General features: G+C 41.2%; 1 protein-coding gene across 4 annotated transcripts in view; it reads left to right on the top strand.

The window, feature by feature from the left end:
* The first annotated feature begins 824 nt into the window (after window positions 1–824).
* The window catches only part of fhip1aa (FHF complex subunit HOOK interacting protein 1Aa), a 34,326-nt gene continuing 18,402 nt past the window's right edge, over window positions 825–16,748 (top strand). For all 4 annotated transcript variants that reach the window (XM_040146525.1, XM_040146523.1, XM_040146524.1 and 1 more), the window contains exons 1-2: window positions 825–1,081; window positions 14,990–15,050. The gene's annotated coding sequence lies outside the window, so the exon portion shown is untranslated. The remainder of the gene's footprint in view (window positions 1,082–14,989; window positions 15,051–16,748) is intronic.

The raw sequence follows: 16,748 nt of genomic DNA, 5'->3' as shown, positions 1-16,748 counted from the left end.
CCTCCCTTCGAGATGAAGACATGAGAGTGGGAACATTGCAGTTCCACTGACCTTCCACTAGATGTCGCTACAGACCCGGTCATCTCAATAGCCCGGGTAAACTGGTTTAAAGTTAAAGTTAATATATATATATATATATATATATATATATATATATATAATCCTACGAAACTCAGTGCCCAGTTTTTCAAAACTTGTCTGATGGGACTCAAGTAATCGTCACAGAGTAATACCCAGAGATTGTGTTTTTTAGACAAGTTTTCTTCTCACAGTTTAAATTGTGACTTGGGCAAAGTATATGCTTCAATCAAGCATAAATGCTTGTTCTTTCTTTCTTTCTTCCTTTTTGTTCGCCGTATAATTTCATGCTCGAAACCACAATGGCCACGATCCCACTGGGGATGTGGACAAGGATGCCGGGTGGGTTTAGAGACGCCGGAGCCTACAGTATAACCAGGGCTCCACACAGAACCGAGACATTTAAAGGAGAGGAAAATATACATCTTGCGTCCTATGTCGTTATGATGTCGTTTTAAAACAAGATTTCATGTCAACATGAACCAAAGCCTCGGAGGAAAGCAAATTCGTACGAGTTCGAGTTTTGCCCCGACAGTGATTTCTACTTTTTTTCTGGGATGTGGTCACAGACCCCAGTTAAAATGTTTTTTTGTTTCTCATGAGGGAGACTAAAGCATAAAGAAATGAAAAACACGTGGAAACACTCCTTCAGTGGATGTGGCCTGCTGGAGCTCTCAGTGGGTGGAGCGTTCAAATCAGTCTTAGTGTGGTTTCACCTTTGTGTGTGTGTGTGTGTGTGTGTGTGTGCGCGCGCGCTACGGGCCGGGTTAAGTAGCTCGGTTTACACACATAATACCTCCCCGAGCTGTTACCAGAGTCAGACATCATGGAGCTATGACCAAGATCGACCCGTTCCTGTGTGTGTGTGTGTGTGTTTCTTTTTAAATCCCCGAGAGGACAAACTGTTTGTGGTTAAAAACCTGCTCTTGCTCCGGCTGATCCGCGCCGCTCAAACAGCTGTGCGCTCTTTCCGTCCAACCGGAGGATCCGTCCGAGTCCGACGGTAAGAAAGAAAGAAAAAGCCCGAACACACAACATTTAACTTGGCTTCCAAGCGTGGCCTTAACGGATCTGTTAAACTCGTGCATGGCAGTGACATTTCTGCTGTTGTTGGACCGTGTGTGTGTGTGTTCTCGCTTGTGTTTTGTTGTTTTTCTCTGTGATTGACAAGTGCGGGTGGGTGGAAGAGTTGGGTGTCTCCAATCTGCTGCCCGGGGACGAACCCTGGTCTGCGCTGGGTTTACTGGTGTGTGTGTGTGTGTGTGTGTGTGTGTGTGTGTGTGTGTGTGTGTGTGTGTGTGTGTGTGTGTGTGTGTGTGTGTGTGTGTGTGTGTGTGTGTGTGGTAGTTTTACATCCTTCTAGAGTCTCAGAAGCGAAAGGGTAAACTGCGTAATGACTTTTCTGCCGCGTTTTCCACGTTGTCTCTACCGCTGTGTACTCACCATAGAGACAACGTGGACCCACCCGATCGCCAATCATAGCTCAAAATCCAGCAGCCGCAGCCAATAACCCAGTCGCTGCTTTTTCACGGGCGTCTGGCCTGTGAAAAAGCAGTCTTGCAGTGTCCTGCGGTGCCCACGGCGTTTAAAAAAAAAAAAAATGTGGCAGGCGTGTCCACTCGCTGCTGTCGTTTGCTCCCGGCAAAGTCATCTCACAGCCACGCAGGAGAAGCCCGAGGCGCAGCCCACCTGGCCCGGTCCCACTTTCGGGCCCCGTCCTAGCAGGCTTTGAACTCGGATATCCAGGGCGAGGGAGGCGTAACGCAGGTGGTGCTGAATTACCAGCAGACCTCTTCAATGTTTCATGGCCGGCCATCCTGTGTGAGTGTCATTCCTTCACAGGTGGTCTCGTCTCTCCCACCTGCTAAATCGACGATTTTCACGGTCACCTGATGTAAACAAAGCCTCTTGGGGCATTTTTTTTTTTTCTTTTTAAAAGAGATGTGAAAAAATTAAGGTCTAAAGCTGTGTTTTGTGTTCAGGTTCTCTGTGTAGAGAAAAAAGAGCCAGAGGAGTTACCTCATCCACAGTCTGATTTATTTGTCTGCTGCTAGGGATGTTATTTTCCCCACCCTGTTTGTTTGTGTGGTTGTAAGTCTGTTTTTAATTAGATGGATATTTTTAAATGCACGTGAAGAGATGCTAATGCCTTTTTTTCTTTTTAGGGCAGCAACTAACAGTTAATCGTTATGTCTATAAAATAATAATAATTATAATAAATGATGATAATAAAACTTGATTTATATAGCACCTTTCCAAAACCAGGTTTACAAGGTGTTTTGCAGGGTAAAAACGACAAAACGACATGTCAGAACAATAGCACCAACGATAAAACAAAAGAATAGCAATAAGACATATATACAGTAATAAACATAAGTACTCAGGCTGAAGCAATAAAACTAAGGCAAAAACAAATAGTGTAGGAAAGTAAGCTAGAGGATCATGGGAAAGCGCGATTGAAGACGAGATCTAAATGAAGAGAGGGACTCGGCCCGAATCGCCTCTGAAAGATTGTTCAAAGGTCTGGGGGCCCTGATGGCAAATGCTCCGTCACCTCTGTTTATTAGCTTTAAAAGTGATAAGTAAAATGTTAAAATCAACTCTAAAACTAACTGGCAGCCGTCGCCGAGATGAAAGGATAGGTGTAGTGTGCTCTCATTTTCTGGCACCCCTCAAAATCCTGGCAGCTGCTTTTTTGGATTAATTGCAGACTTTTTGCTGCAGACAGGGAAGAGGGAGTTACAGTGATCTAGCTGCACTGAAATAGGAGCACCAACGACTATTTGAAGGATTTTTTTGGGTAGACATGGCTGAATTCTAGAAATTTTCCTAAGTTGGACAAAGCATGACTGCATGACAGATTTGACATGATATTCAAGATGAGGTTGCTGTCAGATGAAACGCCGGGGCTTCTACACTGCATGGTAATAAAATGAGACTATGAACCTGGCATGTTTGTGATTTGAGTGTCTGTTGTCTGTTTTCCTGCTGTCCATATGAGACACAGAGAAGCACCAAATCCTCACATCTGAGAAGTTGGAACCAGAGGATTTTTAGTTCAAGGACAAGGACCTTCAACACTTAAACTTTTTTTTTTTTTTTTAACAGTTTCCTCATGAACTGCTGAACTTGTGTGAATCCACTTGATTGAAACAAATCCGGCACAAGTATTCCACGATTGCCCGTCCCTAAGGTCATTTTGATGCCCGGGATCTCAGTTATGATGAAAGCTTACAGTATTCTTTTATTATCAAAGAAGAAAAAATTCTGGAGCATTGTTCATGAATGCCCTCTCCTCGTGCTAGCCAATCCCCACGATGAACCTGTGGAGCCGGGCCTCTCGTTTTTGAGCTTGAACGTCTTTACCAACCTCATTTTGAAAAGCACTAGATCCAGCTTACGGGGAAACTTTCCTTAAATTTCGGCCACATGTTCATGATCGGATGGAGTCAGCTCTGCTATGGAGATGGTTCAGTTGTCATCAAATGGCGCGTATGGCATTTTGGTCACGGTCACTTGTTTTCATGTGATTGATATTCCATACTTAACGGTCTCCGTCTCATTCTTGGTCAAACTGATGGTTCCTTATTATGAACACAAGCCTCTCCTCCGCCACAAACGCCTGGATGTCATCATCAGATGTGGCTGCCGTGGTCACTGAGCTGGGTTTTTTTATTAAAAATTCCCCTTCATGTGGATCCCGTTTAAAGCCCACACCTCGCACACAACCGGTGGCTCTTCCCTGAGCTCCTCTGTTCACAGCTGGGCTGCCCTGAAGGGACGGGCTTTAACTATGTCAGAGCTCCGCAGCTGTATGACCGCTTAGGAGGCATTCAATTATTCAGGGAAGTAGTTTACCGTGGTTTTGTTGTTTGGTTGTTTTTTTTTTATCAAAGCTGCACTTATTCTCCACTTATTCAAAGATGTTTTACAGAGAAATCTCAGACAACGCTGTCTAAATTTATCTAGTCTGATCTTTTGTTGTTGGGGCCTCTGCCTCATAATCTGTACCACTACATACATATGCAAATATATAAATCTCAGCTGTCTCTCCGACTTTTCATATCAGCATCCTAAACATAAGTAGGTTGAACATGAATGCCGACAATGCTGCAGGGAACGTTCAAAACTTTTGATAGTTTACCAACAGTTTCTGAGGAATGAGAGGAATGTGTGGCTAATCGGTCATCTGTATGATTACTAGTGATGTTCAGCAGGGACTCAAATCTCACATAGTGAGGAGCCTGTTTGGCTCTGTCAGACTGTGAATAATGGTCATACTAATGTGATTAGATGTACAGGTTCAGGTCACAAGTTTGTGATTGGGATTGGATCAGCTTCACCTTGCCTGTTGCTGCCTATGGTGAACACACTGTGACAGAACATTGTTGCGTTGCTGAGAGATTTTTGACAGTGTTTCGTCTTAAATTGGAATTGGTTTTTAAGAAAATTGAGAGTTTAAATCTTAAGCAAAAGGCAAATAACCTTTTATGTTTTTGTTAACATTGTAAAAAAAAAAAAAAAAAAAAGAACTGTTCCTTTGTAATGTAGTCAGAATGAGCGACAGAAACTTGTGGGAAATTTTTAAGACAAACTGGTGTTGTAGTCACTCCACCAGCAGGTCTGTGTGTGTTAACCTGCTCCCCCCATTCCCAACGTGAACAAGCGAGCTCAGCTTTGTCCCGTGTTTGAGATTAGCCCCAACCCTCACCACTCGCGCCCCGGCGCTGGCTCTGAGAAGTAACAGGTGACGTGAAAGCTATGTGGTAATCTTCGCTGGCAGCATTTCTTAACGGCTCAGCACAAAGTAAAGTATCACCTTTTTAATTTCACTGCTATTTTGGATTAAAAGTATAGCTCAGCAGTTTGGGAAAAATGCCTCGTAAGTTCCTGTGAGAGTGGCATTAATCTTCTGATCTGTCTCTCAGAAAGAAGAAAATACATGTTTCTCAAAATGTAAAGGCATTATTATAATGAGTTTTTGTTATTCTTAAGGATTCTGTGTCTGCATGGTCGAAAAGAGACTAAGAATGGTGGTTTATTGTTGTTAGCATCTTTGGCCCATATGTTGCCTAGGCTGTAATCCAACCTAAAGAACTGCGCCTTAAATTGTTGTGAAAAGAATAGAGATTGTAGTTACATCTGGTTAAAACCACTTTGTAAAAAGATGTTGTATAAGAATGAACTGGAACGAAAGTACAAGTTCTGTTTATGGAGCCTGCAACGTGTACTCGGTGGTAGGAAAGCTGACATGACGTTTTAAAAAGGAAAAAAAAAAAAAAAAATACTTTGCAGGTGTATAGGCCAGTGTTTACTCCTCAGCGTATACATGAGATAGCATCTCTTCTGCCTTGAAAATTACGAGGAAAAAACTCAACATATAGGAGAGGTGTGCAGTCCCTTGAAGTAAATGTGTTCTTCAACTGAACTTGTTTTAAACGCAAAGAAAAGTTAGTCTTAAAAGAGTGACAAGAGAACAGAGGAAAAACACCCTTATCCACACCCAAGCAAATATTTGACACAGATGAGAGGCAATTTAGTATGACTGTTTTCCCTTTAAAATCAAAACTCTAGGTTTTGATTTAGCTGTGTATCATAGCTTTTTAAAAGTGCTCTGTTCTTATATCAAAAACTCTCTTTTCATCCAATTGGCTAATTACACAAGTGCAGTGCTGCAGCCTGCTCTTGTCTTGCCGATAAACATATCTGAACTCCGCAGACATGTGGTATCTTTTGTCTTTCCCCCTCCCGTCCCACATGCAAATATGGCGCTTTTTTCTTGTTTATCAGCAAGTGAGACGTGATGCAAATGAGCTACAGAGGAAGTAGCAGGAGCAGAGATAGGATATACACACACTAAACACATTCTTATCACTGACAGAAGCCTATTGTAGTGCGGGGATGGGCTGAAGTCTCCTCATACCAACATGAAAGCGGGACTGATGTCACCAGCCCACATAGTGTACATACAATGTGGTAATTTAGCCTGTGAGGGTCAGAGGAAAACATGACAGAAAAATTTGTAGTTTGAAATTTCAGGGGGGAGGGTCGTATCTCCTACCGAGGACGCAGAGGTCCCGTTTTCAGTAGCATTTCTTGAAATTTATGAGTGTTAGAATGACATGTAGAAGAGTTTACAGTACGCAGCCACACACACATTACACATGATGGGTTTTTTAAGGCTGATTCTAACATACTTAGCCATGGTGGCGGGTTTGCGCTAGGGTCTGTTGGTCAGTAGGTCCATCACTTTTGGATGGATTGTCACAGAAATTCATTGTCCCCAGAGGATGAAATGTCCTCGCTTAAGTGATCCCCTGACTTTTCCTCTAGCACCGCATTGAGGTTGACAATCTTTGGTTTTTAGTGAAATAACTCTGAAACTGAAACTAACTCTAAAATCTGTGCAGTGATTTATGGTCCCCAGAGGATGGATTGTAAAGATGTTGGTGATCCCCTGACTTGTCCTCTAGTGACATCAGCAGGTTGACATTTGTGCTTCTGAGTTAAATGTTTTGACAATTATTGGATGTATTGCAATGAAATTTGGCAGGAACTAATCTTAGCACTAATCTTTGAGCTGCCTAATCTTAGGCAGCTCAAAGGTTCGCTGCCTAAGAAAAGCCTCAGAGAGCTTCTAGCGTGGCTGTTGACTCTTTGTCTTGTTCGACTTTTTAGGCAAAAAAAAAAAAAAATGGAATTAATTCAGTTAAAATTAAAATGTATTACATGTTTTTGATGATAATTATTTACCTGGCATTAGACCATGATGTAGGGGTTTAAAGTTTATTGAAAATATAGTTGTTTTATTGTTAAGCAAAATTTCACAGTTTATTTATTTATTTATTATTGTAACCACGGTGATGAAGATCATCTAACCTTAATGAGCTACTTATTTTTAACCCAAACCACAATCCCTTCCTAAACCTAAGCAAGTTGTTTTTGTGCCGAAATCTACTCGAACCGTGACCGTTCATTAGCCCAACTGCGTGTTTATTATTGTTACCATGACGATGAAGGTCTGTTGTGCCCGCTGCCATAGTGGCACTATTTTAGGAGACGCTCCTATGGGCCAGGTAGGGACAAACGTTCTATATGGTCGTTTAGGCTCGAGGACTTGTTGGTTACTCCCTGGGCAGTGGTGAAGGAAAATCAGTACACATGACGTATACACCTGTGCACATGTGAAGAATGACGCCCTGCTTTGCCAACATCAGTGGCAGGAAGCAGGACACTGTCTCATCTGTCCCTGTCTGGAGTAAAAAGCCTCTTCCAAGCCTTATCTCTCCCCTGTAGACTGAACTCTCTTCCAAGAGAGCTGCAGCATGTGAAGTTGGCAGCCTGACTTTGATCTTAGCAATGCAGCATAAGGGCTCTTGTGTCCTCAGTTTGGCCTTTATCTACTTTATACAGAGACCAGTATTTAGAAAGATGTATATTTCCCTTCAGGGTTTACTGTACTGCTGTACTTACCTACCTTTTCTTTTACTTTCCTTCTCCTCCTTCTTCCCTCCCAGCTAAACCCAAGTGTGTGTGTGTGTGTGTGTGTGTGTGTGTGTGTGTGTGTGTGTGTGTGTGTGTGTTTCGACATTTCAATTAATCTTTTATCACGATCATTGAGCAATATGGTTGGAACAACCTGTTTCTGTAACCAGTTTCCAGCTGAATACAACAGCCAACGCCCTGTTAGCCTTCATTCGCATGTGAGAATCCACAGACATGCAGCATGGAGCACTATCTGCTTACATAATCACAGTCTTATCTCATAAACTAGATAAAGTCATTAATCAGCACCTGTTGGGCTTGTGTTGTGTACCTTTTTTTTTTAGAAATGATTTATGACAGGTTTTGAAGGGATTCTTCAAATGGAAAATTATACATCATGTATGATACAATGACTTTTATTGGAGACTCATTTTAACAGCAGCTGATCAAGCTAAAAAATTCTGTAAGAAGCCCTCAATTTTTTCTCACACATCCATTTCTTCTCTTTCAGTAGGTCCAAAACACTAATATAAGAACAATGATAAGAGAAGCAACATATAGATATGCGTTATGATTATATTACATAACATTTTTAATTACGAGTATCAGGTAATTGTTGTTAGAACAGTTGTAGTAGCTTGTTTGAGACGCTCCAACGCTTATACTGACGATGGCCAGTAGCTCTCAGTTATTTGAAACTAATTAGTCTGTGGAGTACGACAATCTTCTGACTGAGACCCAAAGAGAACGGATCTTGTTTACCTGTAAGTTTTTAATTTTTGCTTTTTAGTGGCGGCCAGAGGATTTACAAAAGACAATCAAAAATATTTTACTCCATACCTGGGTCACGCCAGGGTTAGGGGCAAAGCAAACACATTTAAATCATAATAAAAGATTAAAATGTATCAGGTTCCTTCCCCATTGGCCATATTTCACAGATATCAAATTCTGGCACCAATAAACCCAAGCCAACTGGGAGGAATGGCAATATTCAAGTTATGCACATATATCTCGCAAGTGTTGTCTTTGGGGTCTGATAAAGTCAGTCCACCTTGACCATATATTGGTAAATTCATCTTGGTGTATTGTAGTGGTTCTGGATACCTCGTCTACAGTCTGATGGATATTTTACCAGTAAGCGGTCAGGACATGGCAAAATATGTGATAATGATTTGCATTGTTGGCCTGGCATTGCCTCCAACAATCTGAATTAATAGTATGGTGTCGCTTCTGCTACGGGGTAATGAAGAATCGGACCAAACTCTAACAACAAAAATCCCTCTTAATAAGGAAACTTGTAGTTTTGGCAGTCTGTATTTTGCAGACCATATGCCACTCCTCCTGGTAGAGAACCCTGTTACTCTCCCTGTCCCGTTTCTCCTTTTTAATATACACTGCCTCCCCTGATTTTCTATTCAAAAAGCAGATGTATTTCCTGGAAATAGGTTTGTATTCAGAGTTGTAGGCGGGTATAAAAATTTTCATGATCCCATCTTCTAGGTTTTACAAATGAATGTCTTAAATTATGTTTCTAAAATAGTGCCGCATTTGGAGGAATCTGTAGAAGTCTTGCTGTTCAAGATTATATCCTTCCCTCACAGTCTGAAAACTCTTTAGCGGCCCCTTAAGTATCAGAGCACAGTAAGCTGTAACACATTTTCTTGCCCGTATACTAAATCTTTTTTCACTCAAATTGGTGGAGAAATCAATATCAAAGGCACACCACCTTAATAATTTTGCTACGCTCTGTGTATTGCACAGTTTTTGAGTTCCCCTCCAAATCTTCGGGGAAAAGTTAATGAACTGACTTGGTGCCGTCCCAGAGGTGTTTGACAAGTGTTTCATCGGAAGCAATTACTTGAAGTGGGACCCTGTCATTCATTGCCAGCTCTGGCTCCTTTCGCCTAGCAAAATAACCGGGGTTGCACCGACATATGAGGGGCCTCAGCTGGGCTGCATAGTAATACTCTAACAAGCATGGAAGCCCCATTCACTTTTGATTTTTCATAGTAAACCTTCGGAGTCGTTGGCTTCTCAAGATTTATTTCATGTCAGACTCGATGCTTCACACAGGCCTTAAAGGGCTATATATAATATTTTCATATTAACAATGGGATCAGATGACTATGTAATATTAGGGGGTCTTGTCAATCCACTTTGCAGTTTCCCTCAGCTCCGTGGGGCTTTGTAGCTTCTTTCAGCTCAGTGTTTTGGTTTCATGGCACGGAACTTTGTTGATTTGGTTCCCTCTCAGAGCTCTCTTAGCGTTATTTTCGGGCACAGCAAGCAGCTGCTTTCAGCAAAAGGCAGCTTAAAAAAACAGAACTTCCCTCAGGGCTTGGTAGAGACCAAAAACAGAACCCAAAAATACAGTGAGAATAGGACTAGAATTTATTCGGAGTTGTGTTTCTGATGAATGTTAATGTCACTCGGTATCTCCTGGATGTGTAAACTGGCTGCTATTTGCTGACAAGTTTTTGCCATATCAGATTTAAAATCTGTTCAAGTGGCCAAAAGATTGGTTATTGTAGGTTTAACAAAACAGTGTTTAATTTTGGAAAACAGAGAGGAGTACAACTACAACAACAAAAAGTGCCCACCTACAGCTTCTTCGTTGACCAGAAGTCCTGAATACGCCCCAAATGATATCTCACTGATTCAGGAAAGATTATGCTGCAAAAAAACAAACAACAAAAAACTGACAAACACCTGCCAAAATCAGCTAGGTGAGCAATTAATGAAAATATAAAATATTTGGGTGAATTGGTCCTTTAAATTGTACTTTCTTTATTATTATTATTATTATTATTATTATTATTATTATTATTATTATTATTATTATTATCATATCATCTTTATTCACTCTATTTATGACATTTTGCAGTAAACATTTAGCAATAAAAAAGATATTAGTTAGAGGTTGTCGAGTCATTTCACCTCTGTAATCAGCTGTTAACATGGGTCCAATCTGAGCCTGTCTCTCCTAAAAGATGAATGGTCCGACACAGCATCTTCCCCGGTGGCAGAAGGGAATAATAGACATAGATAAGAAAATGAAGGGCTTTTTCCGTCCCGCTGTGATGATGATGGTGACGGATGTAAATAGTCAGACCGGGCACTATCCGGCTCTTCAGTGGCTTCACCTGTAGCCCTAAATATTTCATCAGCTGCTATCACTTTAATAGGCCTGTCCGTCACTGGGTTACCGTGACTGTCACCTGGCCTCTGTGAGTGTCACCTTCAGCAGAGGGAAACTGTGAGGCTGGTTCAGGAGAAATGAAACTCTGAGTGAAACTTTTATTTAGAACCCAGAATGCCCCATCTTAGAAAAAAAGGCAAATTTAGAAAATAACTTTAGGTTTAAAAACTCCTGTTTTAGCAAGAAAGATGATTTTTATACCGAGTAAAGGGTTTGTCTTGCCTCTGAGCTATTTGTCCAGACCCGACCTGTGTTTATGAAAAACTCAGGGGTTGCTGGAAAGCTAACAATGCCGGAAAGCCAGATTTAAAAAAAAAAAAAAAATCCTCAAGGCGAGCATTTTGTCTTTTGCTTTTAGATCATGTTCGGTCCTTTCAGCCTGGGGCTTTATTTCCTCTTTTGATTCCTCTTAACCTACTTTCGGCAGAAGAGACGCAATCAGAGGTGCAACACAATAGCCAAGCCCATGTTCTCACTTTGGCATCATGTTTACCCTTGGGAGTGAGGAGATGAGAGCCTGCTGCTCTTTATGCAACACCACTAATAAAAACATTCCCACCTAATGGAATGGGGAAATTCCAGTTTTCACTCATATTTTTGTAACAATAGTCATAATTACTTGCACCGATGCAACAATTTGAAATAAGTATTTTTAGTTTCAGCAGAAAAATTGATTGTAACAACTTTCTAATTACTTGCTCATAATGACGAGCCAAACACTCATATTTAATACAGTGATATTTAATTTGGCTGTTCAGAGTTTCTGTTTGTTATTTGAAGTTGCAGTAATCAATATTATAATTATTAACAAACTGTATCAAATGACTGTGTGTATTTGAAAGGGGTTGTTGCAGTGACAAAACCCACATCTGAATCTGCAGTTCCTCTCAGCTCTGCGGAGCTTTCCAGCGTCTGTTAACTCATTGTTTTGCTTTTCCTTTCATCAGCTCTCATCAGCGTTGTTTCCAGACGCATTAAGGAATAAAATCTTTCGTAACAGTGCACTACCTACCCAGCCAAAAAATGGCAGACAGACAATGTTAGTGACTAACTGAGGAGATGAGGAGAGATGTGTAATTATTACATTGCCGTAATTTGATATTTCGAAATGACCAAAACAGGAGAATCCATTGAGGCTGGTGTAGCAATGGCACTGCTAACAAACAGAATGTACAGGAACAAGGAACCATTTCAGAACCAACTTACAGATTCACACACACAAAAGCGTATTTTCAACAGCCTATATCTTGGCTCTGCTTTCTGGCTCTCCTGTATTTAAGGTTATTTTGGGCAAGTAGAGCAGTGTCTTCTGGGTAATCGTTGGCTCTCCCGCTGTGTGACAACATGACAGTAGGTACTGTAAATGAGGGCGCAATGTAGGTCATGACTTTCATTAATGGGCCTTTACTAGATGAGTTGAAAAAGAACATTTTATTCTTCAAAAGCAAGTGGCTTTCTTTGATTTGCCGGAAAATGTACATATTTTAGAGCCTCATTAGATTGTTTAGAGTAGTATAAGGTGCTGGTACTCAGTCTGAGCTGTGTTGTATTGAGTTGTTAAATCCAAGTCTTGACCTAATTGGCTGGTTGTTCGAGACAGAAATATACTGTGCCAAATGGGGCATATTTGAGAGGAGTTGCTGCTAGTGAATTGTGGTCTGAGACGGGCTAATCATTGCTTACATCAGGCTAATCTTGCAGTCTGTTGTACCACTGAAAAAAACAGACACCACAACAACAACAACAAACAGCTTTTCAGACTTCAGGGGCTCCATATAAAAACTGAAAGTTCTTGAGAATACCGTGTCAGCATCAGTAACCCTGAGACAGCTGAACTAACCCTGAGACAGCTGAACTAACCCTGAGTCGGCTGAAGTACGGTGAAAGAGCAGCAGAAGCAAAGTGAGGCCGATAAACAGGTGGAGGCAGCTTAAAGAGGTGAGGTGGAGCAGAGTGCATTACAGCAGACTCAGACTGGTGGGCAGGGGGCTTCGAAATTTGAATGTAGCAAATCAGGCTATCCTGGCAAAATGTCACACGGCTCACTCTAAAGTGAAAAACCCTGTTTCCTAGTCAACTGCATCTCCAGGTCAGAAAAGGCTCTGCAGGAGACAATAATTCTATATTAATCCCTGCTAATATGTTATGTAAATTAATTATGCCAGTGTTTATCTGTCCCTCTTTGCCCTACTAGTGAATGCCTGAACCAATAAAGAAAAAAAACCTTTTGAGGCCAAAATATCTATATATATTTGAGATTTATAAAATCTGTATATACTGTAAACAGTAAATGTGTAAATGCAATAGGCACTACAAGTAAAGTAAAGATACTTTCACGATGAATGCCATGAATAGTTTTTATTCATCCATTTATTTCATACAAAGTGCAGTAAACTGAAAAATGCCTGAATTAAAATCAGTATTCGGTGTGACTTCCCTTTGTCTTTGAAACAGCACCAGCGCTCCTCGGTACACTGTCCATCTGCTGCAGGACCCCCTTGTTCTTTTGTCTCTGAGGATAGTTCTTTATGACTCTGGCTGTATGTTTCGGGTCGCTGTCATCCTGCAGAATGAATTTCAGACCGATCAGATGCTTCCCTGATGGTACCTTTTTGATGGATAAGAATCTAAACATCTAAAGTGTCCAAACCTTTTGCCCTGTGCTGCGTACTGGCGTACATGGATTTTTTTTAAAAACAAATGTTTTTCATAAGGATTTGTAACCAATAGATGTTCTGAGCGTAGCACTTTACATTTGAAAAACAAACTTGTCGGTGCTTTCTGATGGACAAACTGTGTAATGGCTATATTACCTCAAACTGCTCTTTCTTGTTGCTTAATGGCTAAATTGGCTAGATATTGGTTAAATAAAATCAGTCCAGATCTACTCGTGAAGCCGAGTCACTAGTTTTCAGTAAAATCCATCTAAAATTTGTGTTAGTAAAATGAATAACCATTGTTGATCAGTTTTTCACTCCCGACATAGGAGGTATGATCACACAGGACGATTATCACTCCAGTTATAAATGATTAAAATATCTGAAGCAGTCCGTCAACTTTAGCAATCAACAGTTGATGCCTGTTTGCCAGCTTGGCAACCATTTTTTTTTTAAAAAACCTGCTGTCAGACCTTAAATGAAAAATTAAGTCAGGCTTTGGAGCAACTGCATCTCAGTCGGCGGAGCCCGTTGCTTGTCAATCACAAGGCTGGTTCTTCAAGTTGTGAACTCCTGCTGTCCTTGTGCCGTTTTTCCCTGAACAAGACACTGAACTCAAAACGGTCCTAATGTATGTGCATGGAAAGAAACATTACTTGGCTTTAGACAAAGGTGTAAGCAAACATTACATTTATTTGGCAGTGTACGACCCCACGTGTGGCTTCTATATTGTGTTACTAGGGGAAGGATTGCATGTGCGAGTTCATGGCAAGGCACAAAACCAGCCTGAAAAACAAAATGAGTGTATGACTCCTCTTTAGCTCACTCACCCACCCACATCATCTCTCTCCATCTGTCTCCCTGTAACTCTCTCCGTTTACAGGACATCGTGTCTTTTTGTGTGCGTTGGTCATGTGTTTTCAAAGAAACCCACATGTCTGAATTATTCCTGGCCAAAACGACGGAAGCAGATAAGTGCACACAAGTACAACATTTGTGTTTGTGTGTTCAGTGTATAACATTGAACAAGCCAGGTTCTGAGACTTCTGAGGCTGCTGCGTGATGTGACATGATTCCCAGGATCGCGCCGTTTTCATGCTGGACGGGGCGGTTGTAATGTTGGCGAGGAATGGGCCTCTCGCAGCCGAGGAGGACGCCAGTGGCATCACAGCACTAATTGGAGGGGACAATGTTGTTATTCACCCATGAGGGAGACATCATGAGGATGTGATATTGGTGTTGAATTCCTACGGAAATGTTAACAGCTGACATTTGATTGGTTTATTCTTTACTTTTTATGCACGTGAACGCCGTTGCTGTCATTTTTCTATTACCTCCTAATCTGTAGACTTTCTTTCACCCTGTTTTTACTTTTTACTCCCTCCCCCTCCTGCTCTCTCCTCCCTCCCTCCCTTGTCCCTCCTCCTCTCGATCTCCATCCAAGTGGCGCTCGGAGCAGCTTACTCATGTCCAGTCACTTCCCACCATGCCTCGCCTCTCACACGGACACTCTCTTCCCGCCCCTCAATGACATATCTTCATATCTCCTTTTTGTGTGTTGTGACAACAGGACAAGAATGAGGTCTTCATCTGCCTAGCGACCCGTCTCTGTTAAAGATGGTTCAGCGAAGGTAAGAAACCCCACAAACACACACACACACAGACTGACACACTTTCCGCGCCGCTTTTACATTCACTCTCAAGAATCCAACCAGCCGGTGCTCTCCTCTAAGTGAAAGCAGATGGTGAAAGTTTGACTGTGTGCCTTGTTATGCCTGTAACTCTGTGGTTGGTGGGGATGTTTCTGTGGTACTGGGGCAAAGTGAATTCAAAAGAAGGGGGTGAGCCGTTCGCTGGTTGGGAAGCAGTTTTAGGGGCAGGAGCGAAAAAGCTTTTAATTTGGTCTTGTGACGTGTAGCTGCTGCTTGTTTTACAGTTGATCCCCTGTGGTGACAGAGTCCATATCATCCAGTATTGTTTAGTGTGATTGTTTGTTTAACTTTGTCTTGACTTTGTGTTAGAGTGAGACAGACAAACTTGTACTATGTCATGTCATTTTTTAACTACATATTGGGTTACTGGGAAGTTTGTTTTTAGCCATGCTAGTGGCATGGCTCTATGGATGGCTCTGGTTCCAACCACCACTTTGGCCAGGACTGAAATATCTCTACAACTATAGGATGGATTGCCATGAAATGTAGTACAGACTTTCGTTGTCTCCAGAGGAGGAAGCATCCTGACTTGGGTGAATCCTGACAAGACTTTTCGTCTAGCACCACCATGAGGTAGATAATCTTTGGTTGTTAGCACAATATATCAAGTATGGGATAGTTTGCCATGAAATTTTGTACAGAGATTCATGGTTCCCAGAGTGTGAATCCCAATGACTTTGTTGATCTCCAGACATTTCATGACCAGCAGGTCAGACTTTTCACTTATTATAAGTTTCACTTGTATCTCAATATTCACTAGATGGATTGAAAATTTGAGATTTGTGATGTTGGGGTAGATAAAACTTACTTGACTTTGATTACTTTGGTTTGTGGCCAAATATCTTTTAAAACGAATGCCTTTCCCATCAGCCTCATCTGTACTTTGCGGTTAGTGCTAATTAGCAAATGTTAGCATGCTGACAATACTAACATACGAGGAGAAGATGGTAAAATGGTAGAGAGCATTTACAACATAGCATTGTCACTGTGAGCATGTTAGCATTTGGCTCAAAGGACTGCCGTGCCTAAGTACAGCCTTACAGAGCCGCAAGCATGACTGAGTCTTAAATGATTTTATTAACAGGATAGCTCATTTCATAACTATTGTTTTATTAATTTACCAGCAATTTACAGTAATTAGTCTTTTTTTGTGTTTATCCAGTAAAACAAACTTGTAGTTCAAAGCACTGCTGTGCTGAAAAAAGACAGTTGAACAGAGCTGCTAGTATGGCTGCAGAACATTGTTCTTGCTAAATGTTCTGAGTTGTTGAGTGATTATGTATAGGTTCACTTGAACATGACTGTTATTTTAGGAAGCATGCGACATTCTTTCAAACTCTAATGATAGTCATCATAAATATTCACTGTCTGAATGCAGAGGAAACATGGGGAGATAAGTCACATCCTAACATTCTTCCTCCCAAAGTGCAGCCGTGTACCTGGAAACATGCTATAGCAGAAAACTGGATTATCCTCGGTGTGGTTTTTTTTTTCTTTTTTTTTTCTTTTAGTTCCATCTCATATTATCCATTTATAAAGCACTATGTTGTCAAAGAAAACTTGTCTTGTTTTAACCGAATCAATCTTTCCAGTAATGTCCTCTCCAAGGGAAACAAC

Source organism: Xiphias gladius, chromosome 15 (genome assembly GCF_016859285.1).
Source record: "Xiphias gladius isolate SHS-SW01 ecotype Sanya breed wild chromosome 15, ASM1685928v1, whole genome shotgun sequence".
NCBI lineage: Eukaryota > Metazoa > Chordata > Actinopteri > Istiophoriformes > Xiphiidae > Xiphias > Xiphias gladius.
Note: the sequence above shows the minus strand (reverse complement) of the source record. Positions and strands in the feature narration are given on the sequence as shown.